Source organism: Etheostoma spectabile, chromosome 4 (genome assembly GCF_008692095.1).
Source record: "Etheostoma spectabile isolate EspeVRDwgs_2016 chromosome 4, UIUC_Espe_1.0, whole genome shotgun sequence".
Lineage (NCBI taxonomy): Eukaryota > Metazoa > Chordata > Actinopteri > Perciformes > Percidae > Etheostoma > Etheostoma spectabile.
This window is the reverse complement of record NC_045736.1, coordinates 8,021,570-8,037,006: the sequence shown is the minus strand read 5'-3', so window position 1 is coordinate 8,037,006 and position 15,437 is coordinate 8,021,570. Positions and strand designations below refer to the sequence as shown.

The 15,437-nt window shown below is 39.7% G+C and overlaps 1 long non-coding RNA gene across 2 annotated transcripts in view; it reads right to left on the bottom strand.

Moving 5' to 3' along the window:
• Positions 1–1,318: 1,318 nt before the first annotated feature.
• Positions 1,319–15,437, bottom strand: part of LOC116688144 (uncharacterized) — a 39,665-nt gene continuing 25,546 nt past the window's right edge. For both annotated transcript variants that reach the window (XR_004331720.1, XR_004331719.1), the window contains exon 4: positions 1,319–1,772. This is a non-coding gene — a long non-coding RNA (uncharacterized LOC116688144). The remainder of the gene's footprint in view (positions 1,773–15,437) is intronic.

The following is a 15,437-nucleotide window of genomic DNA, read 5'->3' as shown; positions in this document are numbered from 1 at the left end:
GCCATAATGACCATTTAATGAAGGTTTTCATCAGCCAAATTCACATCAATTACAGCATATTATTAAATTGTTCTGTGTTGATATATAAATCCAACTGGGATTTGCCTGAAGGCACAGAAACAATGTCCTACTGTAAGTGAAGAAGCTCTACTTGGTGTGCAGCATAGCCCAACTACCGCTGGATTTTCAAGCCTAACAGTATTTACTGTTACAACATTTGAGAATTTTAAGTTAACTCCAAGCTAAAAAGCTGTTTCACTGCCCTCTGTGATTGAGTTTCTCACCCAACATTGAGTGTGGTCAAAAGTAGGCCTGTAACAATTATTATAAAACTGTCCAATTGCAATTTAACATAATCGCGGTTTATTTGTTTAACCGCAATTTATTGCATAACATAAGCTAAGGTCCGGAAAACTATATAATACTGAATTTTTGTCAATTTTATGTTCATTTAGGAAATAATTACAATGTTTTTATGATAATTAAAAGCCATGGTTTATTTCAGAGACTGTGTACTTACGTGTACTAGTGTGTTATTATATTATCTGGGTCACATGACGATCAAAAGATGTATCCTGGAATTCCTTCAAAACTTTACTTTGTTTGGAAAAGTAATAAATAAATTAATAATGAATTATTTTATAAAATTTGACTGAAAGAGACGATTAAATTGTTAATCGCAATTATTTCTGAGAAAATTAATTACATACAGCAATTAATACAGCAAAATCTGTAATTGTTACAGGCCTAGTCAGAAGTGCACTGTTTTACACCAAACAGTGACGTCGCAGTGTACCGACAACAGCTGGAGTACACTTTTACCACACCGCACAGGAAAAGTTGCCTTAAAGGTCCCATGGCACTAAAATTTCAGTTTATGAGGTTTTTAACCATTATTATGCATTCCCCCAGCCTGCCTATGGTCCCCCAGTGGCTAGAAATGGCCATGGGTGTAAACTGAGCCCTGGGTATCCTGCTCTGCCTTTGAGAAAATGAAAGGTCAGATGGGCTGAGCTAGAATCTTGCCCCTTATGAGGTCATAAGGGGAAAGATTCCCGATCGCACCATCTGACCTATTAGGTTACCTCCCCTTTCTCTGCTTTGCCCGCCCAGAGAATTTGGCCCACCCATGACAGAGAGACATCATGGCTTTCAAACACGCAAGGGGCAGTTGGTCAAGGCCACACCGCCAGCCTCCACATCCTAAGGAAAGCTCATTGTGGGACTGGCTCTAGTGGCTGTAATTCTGCACCAAGGCTGAATTTTGTGAAAGAGACTTCCGATACAGTATTAAGGGACTTAACACTTTTCTGCCTCGACCACTTTTCTTCTCTCTGCTGAATGTGTAGATGGCTGCAGTGATGTGAGAGATGTGTTGATTGGTATGCGAATGTGGTAACATTTTCATTGGGCTGACACTCTTACTGGGCCCAACAAAGCTAAAGTTAGCTCACTATGGGCAAGCCAATATCACTATAGCTAGGTAAAAGAGAAATATTTCATATTTTTATTTTATCTACAATTTGAATAATGTTGAGAAGTGAATGTAGAAGTACAGTTTCAGGATTATTTGTACAGTCACATGCCATTTTCGACCACCCTCCAAAACACCTAGGTAACTTTAATTCCAATGTAGTCTCAGAGCTTCACTGAACACCCACCTCTGTCTCAGCAGCGCTGCGCCTTGCCATTTCGGGTCTTTGTTGCATTTCTCTTCCTCCTTCTCTCACCTCTCGCCTCCCCTCGGTGCTGCAGCCTCTTGCCTCTTCACTCTAATTGATAGGAACAGACTTAGTTAAGATGTCACCCGAACACATCCACAAGCCCTCAGACATGGCGACAGCCAACCATTGACAGGCCACTCCATGCCACACATGGACTAACCGATGGTTAAATTGGTGTTGTAGGAGGGTCAGGAGTGCCAGTAGCCCTCAGGGAACATTTGACCCTTCCTGTCACAAACTTGCAAACCCCTACACACTTTTTACACTTCAGCTGGCAAAGCCGAAGCCCCACAATCCATTTAATCCCACAACAGCTTAGTTAGAAAATACAGCAAGTTGTGCACTTCCGGCTTTTAAGTATGCACATAATAACACATATGCACACACCACTCACAAGCAGCATAGTGTGATTGGTAATTGCTTCCCTAGTTCTGACCCAGCTATCATGATCAATGGGTGTGACCAGGTGATTAGACAAGAGAAGCACCCAAAGCCATTGATTAGAGACCTCCATTCCATAGGATATAGATTTATGAGCCCATCCACTGCACAATGAGTCAACCCAATGGGATTTCTTGTGTAAAGGTTACAAAAGGGTAGAGAATTTTCATTTCTAACAGGATAGAAGTGACCTTTTTAAGAAACTTTGTCAGAATAGTGAGGGATGCAGTAATTGCAGAGCATGCATCTTTAAAATTCAGAGTATGGACTCCTTTATTAGACAGAAGGGTTAGGAGTTTGATTGAAAATCAACTAATTATTTTGACTTCTATGGTAAAAAATGGTCATTAAGTTAACACTGGGTCCTCTCGTGTTTACTAAATGATGCAGGGAAACTAACCGTTACCACCACTGTTTTCACTGTACTTAACACTGGTATAAAAAGACATTAAAAGTCCAACTACATTGTCTATTCTTTAAACATTTTACAAATGAATTGAAAGTCATTGTAGAATAAAAAAAATTGAATCACTGTAAATGTTTATCTTATGCATTAATATAACTAACCATTAGGTGGGATCAATACTCTACAGTTGTTATTGTTGCATGGAGCAAATCAATAGACTGTAATGGAATTGTTTTTGGTGTGTGGTTAGATGTGCTGGAGGTTCATTAAAATTGGTGTGTGTGTGTGTGTGTGTGTGTGTGTGTGTGTGTGTGTGTGTGTGTGTGTATACAGTATGTACAGTAGATGGGACAGACTCAATAGGACCAAATGGATGCAATTTTATTAGTTTTTGCAGTAGCCAGAGGACAAATTCATTAAAAAAAATGCAAGGTCGGGTTTTTCAGTAAGTAAGCCTAGTCTTCCAATTACATGATATCCATAACTTTAAATAAATGTTCTGTATATGAAACTTCCAAGTATATTCTTTTTTCATTATCTAATGTTGTCCTGTACTGTATGTAACTGCATAAATTGGGAAAGAAATCCAAAAACCTCATACAATAAACATCACATCCTCTTCATCATAATTTGATTACAATATAACAATGAAATGTTCTCCTTTTAACAGTTACCTCTGTTGTTTTGTTCACTTCTCTGATTGGACTTGATGTACCAGATTGGGATAAATGAACACCTTCAACTTGCACCTTGAAAATAAAGGACAGCTCCCACTGCGCCTTGTGCACCCTGGAGGTTCTCCCATATGAAATAACTTAGATGGGACATGTGGTGGAAATTCCATCTTAATAACTCATGCTATGTGAGTTGAGACAGTGGTACCCCAGATCCAAATAAGGTCAGTGTACAATGTGACAGCAGTCGGTCATACCCTGGCAGAGGAGTAGTTCAACTCTATGTCTCCATAGAAGACGGAAGACGTAACAGCTGTATGATAAGACAGTGCTGCCTCAAGCGCTCCCATCCCACCGTCAGGTGAGGAAGTTAACGCATAACACATACTCAAATTCATACGCACACATCTAAGGATAGCACTACTGCGGTATGGTCTAGCCTACATTACTTTAACCCTGTGGTGAGGTGTTTGGGTTCCTGATTTTGGTAAGCATATGTGTTTACGGTGCCTGCAATATCTTTGTTTACATTGAAGGTTCAGCTAAACTTAACACCTCCAGCATGAATTTAAATACACCTTCAGGAAGACAGAAACCCCAAGGTAGGGATGGCACTACACGATAAAACTTTGTGGTTAAGCTGTACTGTTTCCTAAACTCTCCTCGACCAAGTTCAGTATTTCTGTGCAAGTTACCAAAGTCTACTGAACCCTCTTCACGTATGTTAATTTGAGTTGTTCTGCTCCTGAGTTTATCAATAATTGGAGACATGAAGCATAAACCTTATTCATTGGGGATAGGGAAAATTAAGAAAATTAAGAGTGAAGAAGGCATTACAATCTATTCAATAATTCTGGTGGAAGGGGAGGAGGGGGTTTCATTTATCTGAAGATACACAAACAACAATATTTCTGTGGATAAAAGCTGGCCACTTGCCTGGCCTGCACACTTGCCTGGCTTGTTTTTCCTAAACAAAAAAGCAAAACTTAGCATCTTCCCCCCTGCTGTTCACATGGTGATCAGCAAAAGTGTATCTCAAGAAACTCGCTGTCAAGTAGAATGGATTGTACTTAATTTCCAATAAGGTGCTTAAGAACGATCCCTAATCACGCCTTTAATTAGAATCCCTTGGTCATTAAGGGAAGATAATTCAGTGAAAAATAACTCTGCTCTCTGTGGGAGCAGCAAAGCGGCAGACGGACCAACAGTCTGTTCTGTACATAGGTCAATTCCTCTCCTTGGTGCAGAATATGTCACAGAAGGCCTAACTACGCAGGTAAAAATTAGGCCCCATGTTTCTGACCGTCCTCCTATTGAAGTAGCGGCAAAGACTGTGAACATTTGACCCGAAAAAGACAATAAACCATATAAAACGAACCAAAGGGAAAATAAATCATATGAACATATCTCATGATCTTGTTTAGACTTAAGGGACAGGAAAAAAAAAATTACTCAATCAGCTTCTAATGAGCAATTGAATCTTACATTAACATGCAATTTGCCAAAGTTGGAAGACTTGATCTTATGTTAAGACAGATTTATATATTGTATTGTTTTGTTATATCTGTGTTCTTCTCACTGATGTAAAGTAGGCAGGAATCAGCAGGAAAAAAGTAATTTCATGTGGGCTTTTTTTTGTGCACTCATAACGATTTAGCAATATTTGGATCAAAATTTGACAATGATGGAGGGTTTGTCAATCAAATCTAATCAAGGCCATTTGTATAACTAAAATGACTCTTTGATAGTGTCACTCTGCAGTGTGGACATGTGCATGCAATTATACTTTGGCTAGCTGTTTTTGGGGCTTACCTCACGTTAACATTGGTGTATAAAAAAATTAAAGGGATAAAAACAGGCGTGGGTTCTCTCTCTCAGACACAACTCCAGTGCTGCTACACATGAGCACAGAATACACCTAGGTCTCTGTGTTAACTGAAAAGCCTCTACCAGCAAGGCAAAATTTATAGTTTATATCGTAACCCTACAACTCAAGGACTGCTGATTATACAAAACATGCCATTTGGGAGATAACATGGCTGTCTCTTTTTTAAAAGAGGGTGTGACTACACAAAATTATTTTACTTTGTCCAAAAAAAAAAGTGGAAAAGTTTACTTTGTTTTGTTTTTTAAGGTCCACATTACCCAATGATATGTTGTAAACACAGGACACTCAACTTTTGCGAAATGACAGGCGGCCAGGGGACACAACAGGGGTGTCCAACTGGACATAGAGAAGGAATGCCTTCTACGGTGCCCTGAATTTTGTGCTACACCCCTGCCAGTTTATAAAACAAATGAAGGGAAATTTGTCTGTCCATTTTTCATTGAACTGCCTGTTTGTAACCTTTTAATGTTAGCTATCCTCACTTATCTTTGCAAAGAGGTAAATGTAGTTGCAGCAGCCCCACGCAGGTCAGTGCAAAGTACAAAGGAATTTGAGGACATTTGGGGCTTAGCCCGGACCTCTGTCCAGGCTGGGAACCTCCCCCGACACTTTTTTCTTTATTTTCACTTTCTTTTTTTAAATTTCACTGTGGCACCTTATTTACAAAAAATGTTTCCAGTGTGAATCAATTTATTTTCAGTGTTTATTTTTAGCAAAGGGTTGGCAGGGCACCCAGCATATAGCCTGAGTGAAGTAAGTTGAGTGTCACTACTGTAAACCACGACTTGGGAACAAAAGTCACATGAACACAAAAATACTTTTTTTTAGTGCATTCGATTTTAGTAACCTGTTAAACAACCAGCTCGGGGACTTCAGCAGCAAGGGAATCCCGACTACAGTGGGAGGTTGTGTAGTATTCCAATAATTTCCTGGATGCATAAAAATAAATGTCATAGCCTAGTGGATTTACTAGGGGTAATCGGCCTAGAAGAATGTGTGGAACAATCCATTGATATGTGTGTGTGTGTGTGTGTGTGTGTGTTTTCTTAGTGTTATTTTTTTTGTTACTTATGATCTTTATCACTCGTGTGTCACTTATTTTCTTTATTCAATTGTATGTTTGTCTTGTTTGTGTGTGCCCGAGATTCAATCTGCGCATGTGTGCGTGTGTGTGTGTGTGTGCGTGCGTGTGTGTGCGTGTGCGTTTGTACACAGAACGTGGATATATAGTGTTGTTTGATTAATAATCTCCTGACCATTTCATTACAGTAATCAGGTCTGGGATCGGTAGTGGTGGCAGGATGACTGAGAACTCAGGGCCTCGCCTCATTAACTCCCTGTGACCAACGAACGACACCCTCGCGACAAATTGGAATTGCCTCAGCACCCTGACTCAGACTCTTCTGCAGTGAGTCCAGTAAAAGGAAAGATAATATCCCTTTTCCCTCTAATCTTCTGTCTCACGTTCATACCTGAAACCATGTCCCAAGTAATGAAGTCTCCTTTTCCCTAGAAAGCTTTATGTTTATTTTTAACATTAACGTCACTGATGTACTATTAAAAATATTCAGAAATATATTTATCAAAACTCAATCCCAGTACAGGTACAATGATTTGCAGTCTCTCTCTAGCACAACACATTTTATTAGCGTTTAGTAGCATTGTAAACTGACCTTTTATCTTTTATCTTCTATCCTTTTCTACACTATTAAAGCTATAGTGCGTAGTTTCTGTCTCCCCCATGAGGAGCATGCACATGATACAAGCCTTCCATGATTGCGTACCACCCCCCACCCTTCCTCTATGCAGTTGCTTGTAACCAAGGAAGACGCAAAGGATTAAAAAAACATGGAAGAAGAGGTAATTATCTTTCTAAACATAGCCATACTGAAAATATAAAGAGAGAGTTGTGTTGAGCTGATAGTCTTAATAAGCTTTGTCTTAGCTTGTTTAGCAATGGCTTAAATGTAACGGACGTTCAACAATATAAAAAAGTTACAACCTAAAGCTTTAACCCAAATTTCACTTTTACTGTGTCTCTGCTCCTTATTATAGTTTCTATTCATCGCTTCATATGTCAGGTACTAAATTAATTCTCTTCTTTACTTATTTTTTTAATATATTATTTTCTTTAGCGTGAATGGTCTCCTGCCTTAAATAATCCAGTGACAGTTAATTTGACTAGAAAGTATGAAAATAAATACTCTGTTAAATACACTGCATACTGTAACTGCTATTGGTTAACAACTGCCTGAACATGTGGTTTTAAACTCTTTAGGCATCACTAACTCCCACTTGTACATTTGAGGTCAGATACTTTCCTAAAGCTTGTTTCCGTTTACTGCAATTTGCATTTTCAGACATCTAGCCAGTGCCCACGCTTAAATAATGCCCTGCTGTCATCTCCATGCCCTCTGTATCCCCCTTCCCGTGCAGTCATACAATTTAATTAGCCGCCCACCAATGTTATTATTAAAACTAATCACGAAAATCCCAACCAGACTGATCACATCCTGATGCTCAATATATTTTGCTTTGGTGAAACTGATAGCTTTACAGTCAATAGATTTTCAAAATTAATCTTTTGCTGTAATGTATTGTAAAGCCAGATCACTCAGTGCTGGTTTGAGGAGAGCTGGGGGATTTTTTTAACATTATATAAAATGGCCCCTTTGGACATTTTTAATTCAACAATAATTAAATGCAAGAAATCCAACACAGTTAAGAGTCAACTCATCATCATAACTACTTTCATGAAAGCATCCAGAGTCGACAGAGCAGGGAGCCTCTTAACCACGACAGTTCAATGTTAAGATCCTCTGTTGGAGCTAAATGACCTCCATATTTCCCTGTGTAGCTGACACTAATGGAAAACACGCTGTGTCACACAACTCACCGCCCTGCCTGCCTGAGTTCACTGATGCTCAACCTACTGGATTTGTGAGTGAAGTTGTCTTTTTCTGCGCTGACCACAAGTTGTGGAGCGAAACTTCAATAACCTGCTGGGCAAATGCAATTAGTAGCCAACAACCACATCACTTACACAAGCAATGAGTGCTGCCCAGAGGGAGTGAACGCTGTTCGGGTCTGTGCGTGATAAACAATGAAGTCTTCACAAAAGGGGCGTAGGAAAGGAGGGGTGGAAGGAGTAATGCTCCTGTATGATGCTGCCTTGGTGTTATCAAGTCATCAGTGTGAGGTTGAGGGTGAGAAGGAGAGAGAAAGAAAGGTGAACAGTGTGCCATCATGGGATAGGATGTTATCTCAGGGGAATTTTGTCAGTTTTGCCCTCCCTACTGTATCACCGCTCTATATCTGATGAACACTCCATGGTTGCAGTGTTCACACTGCGAGAGATATGGCACCTGTAAAAAGTGTTTTTTCCTGCAGCGCAAACATAACCGCTAGATAAAGAGCTCAGAAATCTAATGGCTTTCCCAATGTTTCAGAAAGAATTACAGCCATTTTTGTTTTGCATATACTGTAGATTCACCAATGGCTAGACTGTATTGTTTTGCATATTTAATTGGTTATGGAGCTGTGAAAATAACTAAACATCTGTTTGTTTTTAAGTCAGACATCGTCATAAACAAAAAGGTTTCTACATTTTATGTTTGCAAGGATTGCAAAGCAATTTGTGTTGCTTAGACCAGAAAATATTATACAATGATTATAATATACATATATGTGTACGTTTCTGCAATACTTGATATGACGTTTTCAATAGTTCAGTGCATCTTAAAATGTTATATAGGTAAAGTGTTTATCAGCATCCAAAATGTACATTTTGGAACATGTTGGTAAAGGTCATGTCTAATTAAACTATTACATGAACATACAGGGTTGTTTATTTTTGGTGAGTGACACAGGCTGAGTATCCAGTGGCCCGTTTCAGGAAGGAGGTTTAACAAACTCTGAGTCTGACCCTGAACTTTGAGTTGATTTACCCTGATATGGGAAACTGAGTTTTCGGTTCCAGAACAGCTGATTTGAGTAGGTTTAATCAACTCAGAGCGAGAATAAAAAAGAAGAAAAAGTATAGCCTGATATTACTGGTGAAATGGTATTGTACCTATAATCTGTTTAATCAAAAACGTTTAAAAAACATTTCAGAGTGAGTTACACTCTTCTGACGGCCCTGCATACAGTGGCTTTACTAATATACTCTGCATCCCCAATGTTGCCCACAACATCACTAGTGCGACACTTAATGCGACACAAAGAATCTGCTGGGATGTAAGCGCATGTCCTCGATGGGTGACGTTAGTAATTTGAAAATGGACAAGGTTACGTAGGCTACATAACTGATGGACTGGGAAGAAACACAATACCGCTCAATAGGTAGTTATCTAGAAATGAAAATGCATCTATAGTCAGGCCTCAATATCATCTCCCAACATATAACATCCTGCAAAGTAATACAGCTTCTTCATCGACGGGATCATCAACAAAAGAAAATGACATGTTTTGAGGAGAAAAAAAAGTTTATAGTCTGCCTATCACAGTTAATAAACCAACCCTGTTTTTTCACTCATGCAGATAACAAACTGCACTAAAATGGTCCTGAATGAATGAATGAGGAAATGAAAGAGCGCTGTGTCAGAGGGAGGAGACTCTACTGAAGAAAACCTGCCTCCAACCAGGTTAGGTTTACTGGCTCAGTTACCATGAAAAGTTACCTCTCTTTCTGAAACGGGCTGGAGTTACCCCTCTCAGGTTTTATTAGACTCCCTTTCTGAAACAGAAAACCCAGTTATCCTTATCTCAGGGCTAATAAACTCAGAGTTTTCACTAAACCTGCTTTCTGAAACAGGCCTCATTGAATCACAGTCGTGGTTGTGGTTAGTGCATTACACTCTCTTCACCTATCAATCAGAAAACACACACTGATATGTATGATCATTTAAAGAAACCTTGACCAAAAAAACTTTGGCTATAGCTGCTTTAACAGCAACATCCAGAGTGTACATTGTCTAGCCTCTCGTTGTGGTTTGCCCTTTAACCTGATCACAATCAGCACCTGATGTAATTAATGAGGTGATTAATTGCTGGATTGATCCATTGATCAATCAAAAGGCTCTCGGGTAGAAATTAAAATCCTAAACCCAGTGTAATTAGTGGGAATATTAGGGGTTTAATTGGATCTTATGGTCAATTTTAGTGAACCTTTGTTTCTAAGGGTTTGTAGTATGTTATGTGAACTTCTTTTGTACTAATTATTGAAATTAAAGTAATGGCACCAATAATTGATAAAACTGCAGAGTGTGAATAAAGTCTTACAAACTTTCATTACATTTTGAATAAAACAATGTAATTCTAATTATTATAAAAAAGTGAGGATGCAATCACATTAGATCATTTTTAAGTCCAAGCTAGGAAGGTTTACTTTGTTGTATATTTATATTTGTTGTAATACCTCTGATTCTTGCTTGATCCATGGATTGGTGCCTTGTCGTGTCAGAACAGCTTGTGAATCCCAATGACCCGAAGACCTAAGCGGCGAGGGCCTTGTACCTCTGGTAGCTCCAAGCAAGCCACACAGGTCAAAGGTGAGAGACAAAGGTCTTTTCACTTAATTTTGCCTGGGCGCTCTCTAATAAGAGCACCTCATCTTTCCATTATGACGTCTAACATTCAGCCTCCACGACTGGCAACTCGGGAGCACTCCCTGTCCTTAAGACTGCTGTCATTGCTCAGCAAGGCTTGAGTGTGTGGCTGGTAGGGCTGCACAATTAATCGAATTTTAATTACGATCACGATTTCCCACGATCAAATTTGCGTGATCGAGCGTTTTTTTTTTTTTAAATGCGTCATTTCATAGAACGCTCTGGCTTTTTTGCAAAGCCAATCTACCGCTCAGTAAACCACTGTCTGATCATGAGCCGGTCAAAGTTGTTTCCTTCACCGTGCAGTGACGGGAGGAAAATTCCACAACAGATAGCAGTCGGTTAGACGTCGGTCTCAAGGTTTACCAGTTTACCAGTAAACGCAACATTGTGTCCCGTCTGTGTTGTTTTTCAGACAACAGCAGTGAGCAGTGCTAGTTGGTGCTGGTTAGTGTCTGTTAGCTCACAGGGTTCTACGGCGCGAGTAATATTTTTTCTCTAGGACTTAATGTCCTCGCATCCGCTGCAATGTTGTTTATATCGATATGGTTTAATTTTGCGTTACATGACCCATTTCTTCTGTAAAGCCGTGCCTGTGTTGAATCTCTCTACTCTCTCTTCTCTTACGGCAAAAAACATAGAAGAAGTTATTGAATGCAGCCAACTTCAGTTCAGAGTGTGTGAGACGGAGATATCATAGTTCATAAAAATGCAGCGCAGTGAAGGATACAAACATTTCATACACACGATGTGCGTAACTTCACTGACCCGCTGTTCTACCCGTGCTGGACCCATTCATAATGAGTCTGTGAGTAGCTTCCATCGCACTCCCTCTCTCTCCCTAGTTCTTTTAATCAGTTATTGTTGAAAACAAGTGAAGGAGCTTTCTCAGAGATACATTTCAATTATATATATATAAATATTTATATATATCTCTCCTATGCTATTTATTTTAGATTAATTTTCATTCACATGTCTTAACAACATACAACTTCAACATAAGAAGAATGTAGCATAATATGGATGTGAAAGAAGTTATAAATAGCCTATGTGACAATAAAAGTTGTTTGGTTAAAATCAACAAATAATCGTGATAATAATTGTGATCACAATATTGATCAAAATAACCGTGATTATCATTTTGGCCATAATCGTGAGCCCTAGTGGCAGGTGTGACCTGGTCAATTTGATTGATGAACTATTCCGACTCTACATCTCCATCCCTGCCCTGAGTGAAACCTGGCTGACCGGCGTTGGCTCTGTTCGGGAAAAGAACTACACTTTATTCTGGAACAGATACCCAGACAGTGACAGACCAATGCATAGTGTTGGCTATGCAATCCAAAACAAGCTGTTGTCTTCAGTGGAAAAACCTGGGCACATCTCTTCACATCTCTCTTCACTGCGCCTGAACACAAACTGTGGCCCAATTACAATCATAGCCACTTATGTGTATGTGTATTAAAAAACATACATTTCTGTTCTTGGTGTTTGTAGACTTGACCAAGGCCTTTGACAACAATCTGGACTCTTCCTCATTCTGAAAAGGATTGGCTACTCACCTAAGTCACCAAAGTATGAAGGCACTTGCTCTGATGAGATCCAGATAAGATGTGGGGTAAAGCAAGGATGTGTCCTTGCTCCTACCCTACTTTGAATATTCTTTTCTGTCCTACTACGCTGTGCCTTCCCTGATGACTCCAGTATCCTTCTACACACTCGCAGCTAAGGAAAACTGTTCAATCTGGCCAGACTGCAGGCAAAGACCAAAGTGCGCCATGTTCGTGAACTGCTTTATGCTGATGATGCTGCCTTTGCCGCCCACTCAGAGGCAGATCTATAACTGCTCTGCTCATCCTTTGCCTCTCCATGTCTAGAATTTGGCTTGCAGATTAGTCTAAAAAAAGACAGTTGTCCTTGCCCAACCTGCAACCTTGAACTCTCCTGTATCCATTTCTATTTGTGGTGGACAAATTCACCTACCTGGTGTCCACAGTCTCAAACACTAATAACCTTGACGCAGAGCTTGACATGGACATTGGGAAGGCATCATCAATGTTTGACAAATTGAGCAAGCGTCCATGGCACAAAAAGAACCTCTACTTGATCCTCAAAGTCTGTGTATACCATACATGTGTACTAGCACCTTACTATACGCAAGTGAGACATGGACAACATACCGCTGGCACGAACATCACCTCAAGGCCTCCCATTTTCGCTGCCTTCGTTCCATACTGGGTGTATGCTGGAAGGACCATGTGCCAAACTCTGTCATACTTGTCAACTGGCTCCAGTGACCTGTACACCATTCTTCGTGAATGCCACCTCCGATGGGCTAGCCATGTTTATCGAATGAATGACTTGCCTCCCTAAAATCTTATTATACGGAGATATGATGGCCATGTAGTCAAACAGTGCTTTGGTTGTCTGATAACACAGCCAGTGAATGTAATGCTCCTGCAGCCAAATTTCATGTCTTAAATGTCAGACAGGAAGAGTACGAGGGATAAAGTTTGTGACATGATGAAAAACACAGGTAGTAAAAACACAAAGGAAAGCTCAGGCAATGCTAGAGAAGGCGAGAGAGGTGAAATAAGGTAGTACTAGTAGAGGCTTGTAGCTGAAAGGTGACCCTGAGAAACATGCAGCACTGTTCATTTAGGCAGGCAGGGAGCAGAGCAGTGACAGCCAGCACCAGAGTAGTGGTGGACCCCTGGAGAGAGGCACTGTAGCAGATGGAATAAGAGAATTTAGATTCGACAATCCCACACCGCACAATGTCACCATGTTGATGTTGTTCTCTTTTTAGCGGTGATGTTGGACTCTAGTACCTGAAGGACTTGGGCCAAAATAATTGAATTCCGCTGATACAGCCTTTTTAAGAGAATACATATAAAAAAACAAAATGTTTTTTATGGTGGCGGATAGCCATTAACTGTGTTAAATAAATGATGAGGATACAACTAAAGTATTTCAATTATTGGTTAACCTGTAAATTATTTTATTGATATATCAATTAATTGTTTATTCTGAACATTTTTTTAAAAAAAAGTAAAAAGCACCCACACAATTTCCCATAGCCCGAGATGTAGTCTTCAATTTGTGTTTTCTTTGCAAACAGTAAGATATCACAATGACACACAAAACTAACTATGAAAAGAGGTGGGGTAAAAAAAAAAAAGAGTTAGATAAGATTGACAGGGTTGGCCAAACTTTTCATTATTGGGTGCTGGACTTCTAATTTGTCCACCTTAGTCTCATTCCCCATTTCAAGGACACACTGGCTGTGAATGTTGCTGTACCAGCGATGCTCCATTGTGGTTAAACGGCCAGCTGCCTGATGTACTATATCTTCTGATTACCACCCACCACACACACTGATAAGATCCCAGCTGGAACAGGACAGAGGCCAGAGTGCCAGCACTCGGCCTGTATGTCTTTTGTAAGCCAGTCTCGGCACGCCTGTGCATATGAGCATGTTTGTCTGGCTACTCAAACAACAGCACGCCTGAATGTGTTAACGAAGACCACCTGACGTCAGCACTTCACATCTGGGTGGTGTGAAGAAAAAAAGGGATTTACAAAGACACCATTACTCACACACACATACAAACATCCCTCTTGTCCAATGAGTTCCATGTTCCATAATAAAACATATAATAATAAAAATAAAAAATTTGATTTTATACATTTAGATGTATATTTGGTATATATTCCTTTACACTCTCCATGCATCCGGGCCTTAGCACCACAAAGGGCGGTTGTGAAGGGTTTAAAGAAATACAAACAAGCCAGAGTGTTTTTTAGATAAGCGATATAGCCAGACCATACTCCAGCACTGTGTTAGTACTGGCAATGCGAGACTAGTGATCTAATAATACAGAATGAAATAAGAATCAAAACGTTATCTCACCTTTCATTACTAAGGGTTGCCAAAGTTTAGCTCAATACATGTTGTCTCAACTGTAAATATACAGTGAAATTGTAATAAGTATTAATTTAAAAATAGATACGAAGGGAAGACTGGCAGCTTTATTATCAAGTTGTTGGAATTAACCAGAAGGTCTCATTGTATCCATCTTGTTTGCTGTTGTTGGGTTTGTTGGGCTGTTGAGATTATTTTTGCTTTATTATCGCTATTGTTGGGCCTACTCTTTCTGACAGAGCCATTTCTCAACAAGACACTCTCTTAATTTTCCTGAAACAGAATTTATCTCCCATTTCTCCACACATACAGGAACACAACCACATTTTCTATTCAATAAAAAAAGGGACTTTGTTGCCGGAGAATGTCTCCCATCTATTTTTTTTCTGATGTTCCTGAGGATCAACTATGTATGTAAACTGTCTGAATTTATAATATGGCACTGACAGATGCATTCATTTTATTGGGCATTTGGTTTATCTGATTCAATATTATGCATTCATCTGAGAGTGCTGCCTCTTCTTCTCACTAGCTGTTGCAAAACTCCTCTGGGGAAGAAATTACTGTGCAAAACTCACCTCAAATGATGCCTGAAAATAGATGTATAGATGTTTATCTCTCCCTTCAGTCTGATGTTGATATGACTTGTCTGTCACTTAAAGGTATTTTGCCTTGCTTCCCCAAGGGACCATGTGTATATGATAGCTGCTCTGCCACTGGTGATGTACACAAAGCTTAAAGAGTATTAAACACACACACACACACACACACAC